General features: G+C 46.3%; 1 protein-coding gene across 1 annotated transcript in view; it reads right to left on the reverse strand.

Annotated features, from left to right (window-relative positions):
* Positions 1-12248: 12248 nt before the first annotated feature.
* Positions 12249-16494, reverse strand: part of meis1b (Meis homeobox 1 b) — a 78286-nt gene continuing 74040 nt past the window's right edge. The window contains exon 13 of the mRNA XM_086173850.1: positions 12249-13015. The gene's annotated coding sequence lies outside the window, so the exon portion shown is untranslated. The remainder of the gene's footprint in view (positions 13016-16494) is intronic.

Below are 16494 nucleotides of genomic sequence, written 5' to 3' on the forward strand. Positions count from 1 at the left end.
ACTTCTTGAGATGTTCCTCCACCGGTTCCTGCTCCCACTGAAGATCACAATGTCATCTGCAAACTGCATGTGCAATATAATCCTATGTACAGTATATACCAAATATACTATTATTATTACTATTATTAACTATTATTATTATTATTATTAAGTATAATTTTTATTGTAATTTATCTGATTATCTCTAGAACTGTTGGGATGAGGATGCTAGGTGTTTGGTAGCCTCCCAGCATAGATAGCGGTTATTACACAGTAATTACACAGCTAGCGTCTTGGTTACCTGTGAGTTGGCGCTGGGGGTCGGCGGGGGGTCGGGGGGCCAGAGGGCACCCGGGGGTCGGCCGAGTGTAAACAGAGACCGCCGCGCGATTTACGATGTTTGCCGAGCGCGAAGACGAGGGGTCTGCACATTCTCACTGCCGTAATTGCTTTTTGCAGCTTTTCAATCAACTTGACTCGGGGCATTATTTTTGTTGTTTTTTTGTTTTTTTTTCCTAGGGGGCGGCGGGCGGTAGCTGTGACTCCAATCCAAGCAACATTCATTTTTTTTTTCCATCCCCCACCTCCATCCATCCATCCATCCATCCACCCATCCATCCATTCTCCATAATTAAGAGCAGACATGCTGGTGTTGTTGGGGTACATCTGGTCGGGCGTAGAAAGCCTTCACCCCCTTTTTTTCCTGCTGTTGACGCTCGTCCCCCCACGGTGACCCCTTACAGCCCGGCCAGACACATAAATATCTCTACTTCTATTTTCCAAAATAGCTTTTAATTTTTATGGGTTTTTACGGCCCGAGTATGAAGTGCATATGTTTTACAACGCGCCGTGTCCTCCGCCTCACCCCGCCGCCGCCGCCGCCGCCGGGTCCCCCGCCACCCCCCCACGACTGGAAAGGAATGACGGGGAGGAGGTGTAAATCAGGTGGAGTTCTTCTCGGTATCTTCGGTGGGCAACCGGAGCTCTGAGGGGCTCCTTCAGGGAACAAGCAGGGTAATGTGGAACTCATGAATAATAGGAAGATATATATTTGTAGAGCTGCACAGCAGTTAGCGCATCCCTTACTATTAGCTCCTCCCCCCTGGTGTTAGCTTCTCCTCCTCAGAGTAAGCCCCTCCCCCTTGGAGTTAGCCCCTCCCCCTCACAGTTGCCCCCTCCCCATTTGAATTAGCTCCTCCTTCCGAGAGTTAGCTCCTCCCCTTTGGAGTTAGCTCTTCCCCCACATAGTTAGCTCCTCCTACTCAAAGTTAGCCGCCGTCACAGTTAGCCCCTCCTCCTCAGAGTTAACCCCGCCCCCTCACAGTTGGCTCTTCACCTTTGGAGTTAGCTCCTCCCACTCACAGCTAGCTCACCCCTCAGTTAGCCCCTCCCCCTCAGAGTTAGCTCCTCCCACTCACAGTTAGCCCCCCCACAGTTAGCCCCCTCCTCCTCAGAGTTAGCCCCACCCCTTACGGTTAGCACCTCCTCCCCCAAGTTAGCCCCGCCCCCTCAGAGTTAGCTCCTCCCACTCACAGTTAGCCCCCCCCCACAGTTAGCCCCCTCCTCCTCAGAGTTAGCCCCACCCCTTACGGTTAGCACCTCCTCCCCCAACTTAGCCCCGCCCCCTCATAGTTAGCTCCTCCCCCTCACAGCTAGCACTCCCCTCCGTTAGCCCCGCCCCCTCACAGTTAGCTCCTCCTCCTCATAGCAAGAAGGCCTCTGGTTGGAGGCTCCACGTTCTCCGGTGTTTGCCTCAGGACACACACACACACAGACACACACACAAACACACACACACACACACACACGTGTGTTTGACCAGATGAACAGTCGGATGTCTCAGAATGAAGAGTGAATGTCTTGAAGTGAACATACCTGGACCAACCTTGGACGTCCCCTCCCTCTCGATTCCTCCCCGAGGATGCCAGATCGCCATGGTTACCGGCAACCTTCTAGCTAGCAAGCTAGCTCGCGCGGCCTCTTCGGGGCTCCTCTCCTTCTACTTTCAAGTCGTTGTCTTTCATTTTAATAACGGCTTTTCCATCTGCTCTCAGCCTCCCCGTGACCTCCTGCCCCCCCACTTTTACCCCCCCATCTCAATATCAACCACATGTGCTTCGCTGACCAGCGACGGCACGAAGCGCCGTCCATCTGCCGAGCACGCCGTTTCCTTTTTCCAATCACGTTCGCCGGCTCATGCGACCGAACATGAGGGGCCCGTCTGAACTTGCTCTTTATTGTCCCCGCAGAAGAAGAATCAAAGCGGCCGCCGCATACCTCGCCGTCATTAGCCGCGCCGCTAATTTATACCCGGAGGTACAACAACGGGAGATAATGGGTAACATCCCGGACGACTGAGATTATAATCCTGGTCGGGGGAGGCGGTGTTGGGGGGGGGGGGGATTCCAGCGCTTCCTGTTTTGGGCCGGTTCCGATTCAGAATCAGTGGGATCGATATAATCCGGAGAGAAACGCGAGGTGTTCGCCTGCCATCGTCAACCCCGGTGGCGCCGCCAGATGTTTTCTCTGACATGGAAAGACAAAGGAAAGTAATAAATCCCACTGGATTATCCTGTGAGAGAATTACAATTGTTATTACAATACTATTACAGTGTTATTACAGTGTTATTACAGTCATGATGGATGGATTTCATCAGCGGCTTTTGGATCCTCACCTCGAACCGTGGATCTCACCCAGCCGGGACATGACCACGCCGGTTTTGTTGGTTTGCAGGACGACGGCGAGGAAAACGCGCCACGGCGGCCTGCGAGGAGAAGCAGGGGTGTGTTTTTGCGCCGTCTTCCTTTTAATTTTTGAAAAGGTCACATGACCCACAACCCGACCAGTTCATCCGTCGTATCCGTCTCAGAACAACCAATCAGAAATCGCTCTTTTCCTTTTTACATTCCAGGAATCTGTCAGCACCGCAATCATTTCCCCCTCAGAGTGTGTGTATGTGTGTGTGTGTGTAGGGGATGAACGGGGGGCAAATGATCATACAGCGAATTAAACATCGGAAAGTCATAAAAAAAAAGCGTTGCTCTGCTTCCCCTTTTTCCGCCGCTTGTCCACATGTGCCTCACGGGAGCAAGATCCCGATGACGAAATACGCCACGATAAATCCGCGTCGGCTACCGATGCACATCTCGCTGCGCGGCGACGCCGGGCGTTAGCTCGCCGGCGGCAACATGACGGACGGCGTCCTGTCCGAGGCCGGATTTATCTCGGTGGCGACGGGGTCGAGCGCCACCAACGGGACGGAGGGAAACAGCTGCGAGAGGAAGACGAAACGTTCGATCAGACGTCCGTCTTTCTGAAAGATGGATTTGTTAGCTGTTTATCTTTTCTTCTCTGCGTTATTTTTTCGAACGCCCCAATGGAAACCGCATTCTGAGAACAATTTGAGAAACCTCCCTCCTCCTCTTCTTCTTCTTCTTCTTCTCGCCGCCACCAGACGACAGAAAACAACGGCGGCCAAAATTACGTTTCCCACATCTGGCGTTTCCGACCGCCAGATGTTTGGCAGGTCGTCGCCATGGGAAACAGAGAGAGAAAAAAAAAAAATAAGAATTTGACTGTGAGTGGGAAAGGTGAGCTGGCGTGGATGGGGGTCAGCTGGAGGAACCAGACCGCTCCCGGGGAGATGTTTTTAAAATTTTTAAGGATTCGAGAAGATTTCATTCGCCCCGGAACACGCAGACAGACGTTATGATGGCCGATGGGTAAATATGGAGACGTCAAGGCTTCTCCAGCATTCTTTCTGCAAGCAGTCATTCACCGGGGCCGGATGGGATGGGGTGGAGGTCCTCAGGTCAGACGTCTGGAGCCCCACGTTGAAATAAAATGTAAATAAAGACGGCGAGAAAAGATGGAACAAGCCGTGTCAGCCGGTGTGTAATGACGGTGTTATTACCGTTTTGTTACCGTGTAATTACACAACCAACGTTTAAACATCATTTAAACACAGGACTGTCTCAGAAAATTAGAATATTGTGATAAAGTTCTTTATCCTCTGGAATGCAATTAAAAAAAACAAAAAATTTACCTTTTCATGATATTCTAATATTTTGAGATAGGATATTTGAGTTTTCTTAAGATGTAAGCCATAATCAGCAATATTAAAAACAATAAAAGGCTTGCAATATTTCAGTTGTAATGAATCCAGAATGTATGACATTTTTGTTTTTGTAATTGCATTACAGAAGATCAAGAACTTCATCACAATATTCCAATTTTCTGAAACAGTCCTGTATGCATTTCATTCATTCAGCCATTCTGAGCCGTGATTGGACGAGGCGGGGTTCACCCCGGACCAATCACAGCGGAGACGTTCCCCCTGTCACGCAGAGACGTCCATCGGAGCTTGGATCCATTTTTTCCCGCCCAGCCTTCCACCTCCATCCCGCCGCTTCATTTTCCTCCACTGCTCAGCAGACCATAAACGTCCCGGGGTGTGTTCAGGTGGAGGGCCTCCCGTCCCCATCATGCCGTATAACGCAAACACATTGTGTTTGATGGCTGGACATAAACATTGACTGTGGCCGCCACGCCGTTTTAACGCCGAGCCACAACTCACAGCCGCCGTTAACGGGCTCGCCGCCGCCGCTGCCGCCGCCGCGGGCGGGCCAAGGTCGACCGCCGGCGAGCGCAGATCGAAGCGGCTGGAAGAATAAAACCTGCGTCTTTAGGTGGTTTCCCAGGAAGTAGTCAGGGCCGGCGGCCATATTTGTTTTTCTGCAAGGCCTTCCCGTTGCATCGCCGTGACTCGCTCAGATCTCGAGCTGGCGGTCGAAGCGACGCAGAGCGTCGCTGTCACTGACTCCCCGCTGAAGATCGTTGGAGGAAGCGTGGCCTCCGGACATTGACAGCGTGGCGCTAACAGCCAAAGCTAACAGCCGAAGCTAACAGTGGAAGCTAACAGCCGAAGCCAACAGCCAAAGCTAACAGTGGAAGCTAACAGCCAAAGCTAACCCGCCCACATTGATGTCGGTACTTCCAGGTTGTCCACCATCATCTGGACAGACGTTCCTGCCTCCGGAACCTTCAAGCTCTGAGATGATCGGCCGAGCGTTGGCGGCCATATTGAACGTTTACATCTCCGATTCGTCCATTCGTCCCCCAAATGCGCCAATCACGTTCAATCCTTATTTGGGGTCCAGTCACGTGACCCCTGATTGGCTGATGGTTCAATGGAGGTTGGTGATTGGCTGAATGTTAGATAGAGGCAGGTGATTGGCTGAGAGTTAGATGGAGGCAGGTGATTGGCTGAGAGTTAGATGGAGGCAGGTGATTGGCTGATGGTTCAATGGAGGTTGGCGATTGGCTGAATGTTAGATGGAGGCAGGTGATTGGTTGAGGGTTAGACGTCGGCTGATGGTTGGCTGAATGTTAGGTGATTGGAAGAAAACCTTTCATAGTTCCTTCATTCATTCATTCATTTATTCATTCAATCATAGTTTTCCCTTAATTTGTGCTTAATTAAGTTGTTCCTTTAAACTCACCAATAAGTAAACATTGAAGGTTCCTTAAAGGAGCCTGAAGGTGGGTGATGCTAATATTTGATCGGATTCATTCATTCATTCAAAATTTGGCAGATTTTTTGGATTGATTGAGTCCCTAAACACCCTCACAACTTTCTTCCATTCCAGAACCCCCTGCACCTCCACCTCCACCTCCACCTCCACCTCCACCTCCACCTCCACCTCCCCAAGAGCAGATCAGAGGCGGAGCTTAAGGGCGGCGCCCAGAGGAGCATGCAGGCCCTGACGCTGCTTGATGTTTGCTTGTAGCAGTAAGTGGCCCCCGCTGTTTTAAATCAGGGGTGTGTGTGTGTGGGGGGGACTTTATCACAGTGTATATTATTCCCATTCCTACATGGGAACCCCCCCCCCCCCACACACACACACACACTCACCCCCCACCCATTTGTTTGACAGACTACATTGCTTCTAACAAACCGTCCATGCTCCATAAATCTTGGCGTGCGGAGCAGAGCGGCGCTCGGCGCCGGCCTGTGGGGACGTGCATGGCCTGAGCCTCACCCCCCCCCTACACACACACACACACACACACACACACACACTTCACCGCCTTCTGACGTTTGCTTAGTAAATTGTGCGATGAAATCCTGGGGTTTCTGGAAAACGCAAACAGAGTTGATGCAAGGGAAAGTTTGGAAGGCAGTGTGTGTGTGTGTGTGTGTGTGTGTGTGTGTGTGTGTGTGTGCGAGCCCCGCAAATCCCAGCTCAACTCAGGCGTCCTTCTGCCTCGACCAGTAAGAAGTAGAAGTGTGATATGAGGGTTTGGAGGGACAAAGGATCTATTGCTAATGATAACAGTAGCGCTAGCAGCTACATGCTGATAGCTTGTACTTGATAGAATAGTAACTTTAGTATTCATAAAAGAAATATGCATCCCGTCGTGCATCGCTGAGGGGGTGGGCGTGGGTGGAATGACATGTGCATTATGGGATATCCCTCAGCAGTTGGCCTACAGCAGCGTAACCAGGGGCTATGCTAATGCTAACGGTAAGCTTTCCTATCCATCCGTTCCCATACAACCACTCACAGTTCATAGCTTATTCCAAGACCAGCCTGAGACGCCCGTCTATTCTCCTCGGGTCAAAGGTCACGGGACGGGAGAACACCGGCCCAGTAGGAGCGCTGCTAATCTCAGCCCGGATTATCTCAGATTGGGTAATCTGAGATTGCAACAACGTGGATTCTTTGATGGATCAGTGCAGAGGAAGCAAAGCGCCGTCTGGAGGAGAAATTGGCGTGTTTTCTTCTCCTCGCTAAGCCAATATGTCAGGACGAGTTCAGGGCTCAGCGTCACAAACACACACACACACACACACACACACACACACACACGGATTCCAGCAGGTGTGGAGAAAGCAGAGCTGATGAAGAGGCGCGGCGACGGAGGAACGTGGCTGACAGGGTGAGAGCGGGAAGAGCTGACATTTTTCTTCACCCTTCGCCGATGTGAGAATGATGAAGATGTGTGTGTGTGTGTGTGTGTGTGTGTGTGTGTGTGTGTGTGTGTGTTTGTTGGGGGGGGTGCTCACAACAGCCGCTCGGCATCCGTTGCCACGGGAGCAAAGTGGAGATTATTTTTTGTCTGGGATCAAAAAGAGTCATGAAGGGAAGATGTTTTATTGTATGTAAGAGCTCTGATCGATCAATACTTCACTTCTGTCGACCACGTGGCTGTCCTGATCTCTCTGATTGATCTGATTGATCAATATTTGATTTCTCTATGACACTAGGCCACGTTTAGCTCTCCAATTGATCAATATTTGATTTCTTTATGTGACATGGCCGCCCTGAGCTCTTTGATTGATTGGATCAATCAATATTTGAAATCCGTGTGTCACATGACCTCTGCCCTACTTGGCTGTAAGACATTCTATCAAATATCGATTAGATTCCCTACTCTGGAATCTGATCTATATTTGATTGAATGTCTTACAACCATCTTGAGCTCTGTGATCAATCTGATTGATCAATATTTGATTTCTATGTATGACATGACCACCCTGAGCGCTCTGATTGATCGATATTTGATTTCTACACATCACGTGACCTCCTGATCACAATGTTAGATTTTTATCTGCCACATGATTGATCTGATCGATCCAATAGATCGGGTTGATCAGTATTTGACGATTTGATAAGCAGTTCCTGACTTAACAACTCTCAGTTAGGTTTTCAAAACTTGTCTGTGATTTTAAAACCAAATTGTCTGAAATAAAATCAGTATTTTCACATTATTTACAGAATAAAAATAAAAATGACATCAACAAAAGTGATTAATAAATGAATTATAAGGAATCAAATGAAAGAGTATTTCAAGAATCAAAGAATGTGAATTATGTAATCGAATGATAATTGGGTGAATGATCGGGGAAATCGATTCCCATTTAAGCTTGAAAAAAATAAAACGTAAACTAAGAAGCTTCACTATTTGCTACTTTTTACCAATTTTGATCCTCTCAGCGTGTAAAAAAATGAACAGATACAAGGATATTACTACTAAAAAAATATATAAATATAAGTAAAAGTAATGGTAAGGATAATAGTAATCTAAAAACAACAATAATGATAATAATAACAATAATTCATTTTTACTCCATTAAATAGACAAATGGTAAAAAAAGTAAAAATGAATAAAGAAACAAAAAAAGTCTATGAAAACTTTTGCAAAGTTTTTCAAAAATGCAAATTTAATGAACAATAACATGATAATAATGGCGACACCAAAAAGTGTGACTCCAAGACAAGACAAAATTTAGAAAATAAATATAAAAATAAATAAACAAAAGACTTTTAAAGAATAAATCAAAGCTAATTAAAATCAGTTACTTTCTGCAGGGTATCTGATTAAACTAACAAATATTAAACCATAAAAATGTAAATGAATAAATAAATAAAAAAAACAACAACAACAAATAGATAATCATTATATTTTGTAATAATGTTATCATTTTTTATTATGTGTGACAATTATTTCATTTGACATTTACATTTTACATAATTCATTAATTTATCATTTCATCATTTAAAATGTAATATTTTTTTACTTTTACTATTTCTTTTATATTTATTTATACTTCATTCATTCTCACAATTGGATTATTATTAAAGAATAAATATGCATTTGGCTATTTGAATAAATGAACCAAAAAGAGGACACTATTATTTAATATTCATTTATTTATCTAAAATGTTATATTGATTCATTTATTTACTTTTATATTAACCTTTTACTTGATGAAACTACATGATTTATCTACATATCATTTTAAATGTAATATCAAATTGTCACCAATAAATATGTTTGATTGAGTAAATCAATAAATTATCGATTTTCTTTATTTAATCCAATTATCCATTATTTATTTTTTTTGTTGTATTCGTACTAAAAATGCACAGTCTGATTGTTTATACGTTTATTTTATTTTCTTATTTAAGTGCTCATTCATTGTTTACAATTGATCTGATCGTTTCTCGCGTGTCTGATGAATCAAAAATAAAGAAACCAAAACGCAAAAAAAAAACTAAACTCACTCAATAAATCTGTTTGTTTACATTTATTTATCGACGTATTTTTTGGGGCGCGGGGGCTGAACTTGTGTTCGATCGCTTGACTCAATAAAAACCAATAAATATCGAATCGATCCGTCCCTTCGAAAACGGACTTCATGACGTCATCTAGAAACGAACCGAGGCTCCAAAAGGCCTTTTCTCCTCCTCCTCTTTCTTCTCTTCCTTCTTCTCCTCCTCCTCCAGCCCCCCATCATGGGATAAAGGGACTACAAACATGGCGGAGGAGCCGCGAGGGGGATTATTATGGGCTGACAGTGATAAATGACACTGCAATCCGAGGGCCCCGTTGCCATGGAAACGAGTGACATCCCAAAATGGCCCCCGCTGAACTGTCCTGCACCCCCTACACACACACACACACACACACACACACTCACACAGAGACACACACTCTCTTCCTCCTCCAACTCGTGATGCGTTCACGGACCGCGGGAAAGACGGGCTTTCCGTGTTTCGGACCCGGTCGTCGCCCCGCGTGATCGATTGTCACCCTTCGGAAGCTCGTGCTCTGATCAGATCAGATCGAAGGATTTGTTTGATCCGATCTGAAGTACATCCGGGTGTTTTTCCGAGGCGTCCAGGTGATCCGCGTCTTTTTACGGCCTTCGATCAACCGCAGGGCCTCCGGAGGACGAAGACGAAGTGGAGAAAGAAATTAGATTTTACTAATTATTAATTATCAATAGGGGATTTTTTTTGTCCATGCTACATTTTTACTGTGATTAAAAACAGTGACGTATTTGTCAATAAAGTCCAATTGTTTGAACTTAAAAAAAAAGTCTGCGAGAAAATACGTTTATTTATTTTATTTTTAATATATATATATACATATATATATATATATATATATATATATACATTTTATTTAATTTGGATTCATTCTTATTTCTATTTTTACATTCATTTGAGTTGCGTTTCGTTCGTGTGCGTGCGTGTGTACGTGTGTGTGTGTGAGTGTGTGTTTCTTGGGTCCATGCGAAGGGAGAAAGTGAGATACACGCACGACCGCTGCGCGTCCACGCTCCCTTCGCGTTCCTTCCACGGCCACGCAAACAAGGAAGCTTTGTGATCGTGTGTGTGTGTGTGTGTGTGTGTGTGTGTGTGTGTGTGTGTGTGTGTGTGCGCGTCAATTTGAAGTTACAATGAAACATCTTCACTGTATAAATAAAAAAAAATTAGTTTCTTTTGAATGGAAAAGAAAAGAAAAGAAAAAGCCATATTAAAATAATAAAAAAACATAAGAAAATATATCAAAATAGCCCCAAACAAAATAAAATAAAGGTAAATATTACAAGAAAAAAATGAATAAAACAAAGTAAAATGCTCTGAAATAAAAGAAGAAAAAAACGCAAACGAAGAGGAAATTAAGAAAAAATTAAAAAAAGAAAAGAAATAAAAAGAAAAGAAGGCAGAAAAGGGGAACAAACGTCTGCAGGCTGGAATGTAGGTCACCGCCGGAAGTCCCGAGAAAACTTTGACTCCTCCAAAATAAAAGCTTGGAACATCTCAGGCTTCGTGGATCCCGATCACGCGTGGATTATTGTCTAATCATCCCGCACCTGGAGGTGCGTGTGTGTGTGTGTGTGTGTGTGTGTGTGTGTGTGTGTTAGGGGGGAGGGGTCCGGTTCGTTCCGGTTCACGCCGGAGTCCCGGGGGTCGCGGCCGTTTTTTATAAAATCCGTGTTTTTTTTTATCAAACCAGCAACGGAAGAACGAATGCAATAATAATAATAACTATAATAATAATTATTATTATAAAAAAATAATAATAATAACGGCCTCATGGCTTTGGGGGCTACAGCTACTAAAAGATTATTACACTTACGATTATTCACGCGTGTGTGTGTGTTTTACACTGTCACACACGTGTAATAACAACGTTATTACACTTAATTACACCGTTATTACACAGCGGAAGCGCTCATTGCGCCCCTCCGGATAAAGTAGGTCACAAACGCCAATAAGGTGTAAAAACGATGTTTACAACGGTGTAATAAATAACCAGAAAATAGAGCTTGTGTATTTATATATTTTATATACGTTAATATTTTAAGTTAATTCCCTATTTCGTGGCGGTTGTTGCGGGAGTCCCCCGTCCCCCCCCGTCCCTCCTGCCCCGGACAGTTACCCGGCCTCCCAAAAGAGGGCAGTCAAGCATGTTTTTTTTTTTTTCTTCCCCTTCCACTCCCCCTCCTGCTCCCCCACTCGTCTCCACGGCTTCCACGGGACCGCGCTCAGGAATCCACGCGTTCTCCAAGCGCGCCGCCGCGTTTCTTCTCCTCCTCTTCTTCTTCTTCTTCTTCCAAAAGAGGGAAGGATGGAGGGATGAGGGGGGTTGCATTTACGTGCGTCGAATCAGCGAAAGTGTGCGTGAGGAAAAAGCAGCGGAAGGGCTACACGTTCACGGTGAGTGTGTGTTTTCTTTTTTTTTTTTTTCTCGCGAGATGTGCGGCGAGATTACGCGAGACCTACGTCACCTCTGATAGTCCAACAAAAAAAAAGTATTTATTTACAACACAGATGTACAGATATACCCTTCAAAATAAAAGCATCAGAAACAACGTCTTTAAAAGAGGGGGGGGGGATTTGGGGGGGATCTCAGAGATGTGCGTGAAACATGTTTATGGGTGGGGGGGGATGCACGCACGCACGCACGCACGCACGCACGCACGCACGCACGCACGCACGCACGCACGCATGCACGTGCACACAGATTGACTTTTACATTCTCTCCTGTCCGCTGATCAGCATTACATCATCAGCATATATGAAAAACCCGGGGCTCCACCAAGAGGGGGGGGTCTTTCTGCAAAGGGGGGGGTCCATCGGCTGTGTGACGCAAAACACACCGCTAGGACTCTGCTATGAGGATAGCCGTAAACACACACGCGCGCGCACACACACACACACACACGCGGGAAAAAATGAAAACAAAAAAAAGTTAGCTCCCGTTAGCTTATCTTCAGAAACGGCGAAGCATCGACGTGGTGGCGTCGGGAAACGAAAGAGCGGAGGTGCGATGGCGTGATGGAGGGAGGGAGGTGGTGGCGTGGTTGGAGGGGTCAGGGGGTCAAATTTTATGGCGAAATGCCGCACACACACACACACACACACACACACACGCGCACACACAGAGTGGAAATAAAACCGGGGTGGTGGTGAAGGGGGAGGGCGGGCAGAAAAAAAAAAAGTTCACATCCTTTTTTTTTTTTTTTTTCTTAAAAAAAATCTATTAGAAACAACAGAATATGCAGAACAACGACAGCATTTACAAGATGGAGGCTCTTCCCCCCCCCTTCCCCGTCTCAAGAGTCCAGTCGTGACGGCTCCACCACCCGCTCCCACCCGCAAACCCCCCCCCCCCGGTCCGAGAGTCCAGTCGCTTACAGTTCGCGGGCCGGCTCCTCCTCTTCCTGGTTGTCCGAGAGCTCCGCCATCTTCTCCTCCGACCTCCACCCTCCACCCCGCCGCCATCTTCGCGTCCCACGGGCTCCTCCTTGGTCCCGAACCCCCCCGTCGGGAAGTCCAGTAGGTCTCTGACCGAGTCTCTTGGAGGATGCTTTCCTGAAGGGAGGGGTGGGGGGGGGTAAGGTGGCGAGGGGGCGGAGCCACGTCACCTCATCGATGCTCGCAAGCGTGAGTCCGGGGAGGAGATGCAGTTGTGTGTGTGTGTGTGTGTGTGTGTGTGTGTGTGTGGGGAGGGGGGGGGGGGGGGCAGGGTGGGCGTAGGCCGTCATCAGGTCAGATGCCTGCACGCCTGGTCCGCGGCGAGTTAAATGTTGTGGGAGTGGGAGGTGTATAGAAGGCTCGCCGGTGGCGGCTGGAGGGGGGGGGGGGGGGCGCTGAGGGATGGAGGGGGGGGGGGGGGGCGCCCCCGTCATCCTCTGGACCGGGTGGCGGCGGATCACTGGTTGGCCCGGCGCCGCTGGGGAGAGACCAAGATACCGTCAGCGACAGCACAATCACGCGGCTGAGGAGAGGAGGGAGGGGGCGGAGCCTGCGGCGGCGAAACTGCGCTAATCTGGGTGTTAGCATGAGGGAGAGGCGGAGGAAGAGGAGGAAGAGGGCACGTCTAGAGGATTGGCCGAGTTAATCCAACACCCCGGGTAATGCTGCTTTAACAGTAGGAGAGGACTTAGACACCAAACACCCTTCATCGACTTTAAGTGATACTGGGGTCTGCTAACCCCCCCGACACACACACACACACACACACACACACACATACACAGACACACACACCATCACGAGTCCGCCAGTGATTGGACAATCCGGGCAGCAGAATCACGACTATAAGTAGAGCCCGACCCCCCCCGCGGACCGAAGGAACTTGGTACGATCCTGGGTCACATGACCATACGACCTTAAATGGCCAACGCCATGGCTGAAGCATTCAGCAATACCACCTTAAATATCTGAAGCTAAGGCTAATTCAGTAAATACCACCTTATCTGCCTAAAGCTATGGCTAATTCAGCAATACCACCTTAAATATCTAAAGCTAAGGCTAATTCAGAAATACCACCTTATATATCCAATGCTGTGGCAGGAGTATTTACCAATATTACCTTAAAAGTGTGGTATTCGGCAATTCCATGAAAAATATCCTGCACCACACACCTTAAAACCTTTTGTTTTTCTTAATGAATGAAAGTATATATATCTATATACAGGACTGTCTCAGAAAATTAGAATATTGTGATAAAGTTCTTTATCTTCTGTAATGCAATTAAAAAAAAACAAAATTATTTTTTCATGATATTCTAATATTTTGAGATAGGATTTTTGAGTTTTCTTAAGATGTAAGCTATAATCAGCAATATTAAAATAATAAAAGGCTTGCAATATTTCAGTAGATTTGAAATGAATCCAGAATGTATGATATTTTTGTTTTTGTAATTGCATTACAGAAGATAAAGAACTTTATCACAATATTCAAATTTTCTGAGACAGTCCTGTATATGTATGTTACTGAATTTGTATTCTTTCAAAGAGGTTAGTATAGACTAATACTGCATGTGGCTCAATACGTTTTGGGTCCAAAATAAAAGGCTTAAAGTTACCATTTTTTACACTTAAAGTATCCTGAAGTAGAATTACTACACGTTTCATGTGGCTCAATAATACCCTAAAGAAGTACTGGGAGGGATTGCACTGTCTTCAATCAGTACTTTGAAAAAAGGTCTAGTACACAGTAGTTCTCCATGTGGGTCCAAAAGTACAAATGTACTTTCAGAGGAAGTACAGTTGGCGTCCAAATAAAAGCCTGGCCTCCTTAAAAGTAGCCTTTTTTTACACTTTAGTACCATGAAGAAGTACTACAAAAGGCTTCATGTGGGTCAATCATACCCCTATGAAGTACTGAGAAATACTGAGAAAAAATATACATGCTTCAATAAGTAATTCAAAAACAGAGGCTACTGCACAGTAGTACTCCATGTGGCTCTAAATGTACAAGTGTCCAGAGAAAATACAATTTGGGTCCAACACAAAATCCTTAAAGTTGCCCTAAAGTACTCTGAAGTAGAACTACTACAAGTTCTCTTCAGAATCAATGATACCCCTGTGTAGTACTGAGAAAAATTACGCAGTCTTCAATCAGTACTCCAATCAGTACTTCTAAAAAGAGGCTGGTATGCAGTAGTACGTCATGTGGGTCCAAAAATACAATTGTACTTTCAGAGAAAATTCAATTGGAGTCCAAAATAAAAGCCCCATCTCCTTAAAAGTCACCATTTTTTGCACTTAAAGCACCCTTAAGTAGTACTACTTCACTTTTCATCAGGATCAATGATACCCCTATGAAGTACTGAGAAATACTGAGGACTATTAGCAGTCTTCAATCAGTACTTGAAAAAAAAGGCACAGAGTACTTTCAGTACAATTGAGGTCCAAAATAAAAGCCTTTAAGTTGCCGTTTATTGTTTTTACGCTTAAAGTACTCTGAAGTGTTACTACAACATGTGTCATCAGGATCAATGACACCCCTGAGAAGTACTGAGAAAGATTACGCAGTCTTCAATCAGTAATTTGAAAAAGAGGCTTGCATGCAGTAGTAATCCATTATGCTCAAAAAGTACAAATGTACTTTCTGAGAATTTGGGTCCAAAAAAAAGCCTAAAAGTCGCCATTTTTTACACTTTAAGTACCCTGAAGTAGAACTACTACGCCTTACATCAGGATCAATGAGTACTGAGAAAGACTACGCAGTCTTCAATCAGTACTTCAAAAAAGGGGTAGTATGCAGTAGTACTCCATGTGGCTCCAGAAGTATTGAGCTTTCAGAGCAAGTACGATTGCTGTTCAAAATAAAAGCCTGACCTTAAAAGTCACCATTTCTTTACACTTTAAGTACCCTGAAGTAGTACTACTACACACACCACGTGCAATGATACCCCTAGGAAGTACCAAGAAGTACTAAGAAGTACCGACCCCCCCCCCCAAAAAAACGAGTCCCTAATCCTGGCCTAACGAGGGCGCCTTTATGGACGTGCTAATAAACTCTGCGTGCTTGAGAGAGCGCTCGTTACTAATACCCCCCCCCCCCCGCCGCTAATAAGCCAATCAATACTTAGCCTCCCCCCCCCCCCCGCAGATTCCAGAGGGGCCAAACGGGCGGGGCCACATTCACAGGGACAATGCAAGGGGGCACTAAGTCCTGCGTGTCCTCCAGCGCTCGTTAATAGGGAAAGTTCATCCACCAGGAAGGAGAAGTTGGGCCGGGGGGGGCAGAAGGTTAACAAATTTGTGCTTAATGATTGGAGCAATGAGTCCCCGGACAAAGGGCCCCCAGCCGAGGCGGGGCGGGGGGGGGGGGTTCACTCAGGCGTTCCACCCCGACAATTTACAGGGTTGGTTGGTGGACGGGGGCGGGAAATAAATCATAAATTCCATACGTCATTAATCCCCGTCTATTGTCCCGGAGCTGGAGATTACAGTTCTCAGCGGCTAATTTGTTGTGCGGGGGGGGAGTTGGACGCCGCGGGGGGGGGTCGGGGTCGCGCTATCGCGGCTATCAAAGACTGAGCTTCTGCCTGGCTGGCCGGCGCCTCATCGTTGCTGACAGGTGTATTGTTTCGCAGGGGATCGGGGCCCGGCGGTGGCGGTGGCGGCGGCGGCAGCGTGGAAGAGGCGCTCATCGCTAAGCAGCGCTAATTGGCTTTAGCTTTGACTGACGCGGCGGTGGTTGGACACCTTCGGCGTGGAGGAGGCGGTTAGCGCTCGCTAATGGAAGCTGCTAATAAAAACCTGCAAACCCCTCCCCCCTCTTTGGGATAATCACCGATTAATTTAATTGGTGGTGAAAGAATAAAAACCCGACGTTTTGTTTTTATTTAATAGAAACTAAGACCTGCCGTGTCCGACTGACGCCAGCTAGCTCGCGGCTAGCCGAGGCTAGCTGATG

This window comes from Fistularia commersonii, chromosome 2 (assembly GCF_037954325.1).
Source record: "Fistularia commersonii isolate RoL2024-O1a breed Wild chromosome 2, RoL_Fcom_v1.0, whole genome shotgun sequence".
Taxonomy (NCBI): domain Eukaryota; kingdom Metazoa; phylum Chordata; class Actinopteri; order Syngnathiformes; family Fistulariidae; genus Fistularia; species Fistularia commersonii.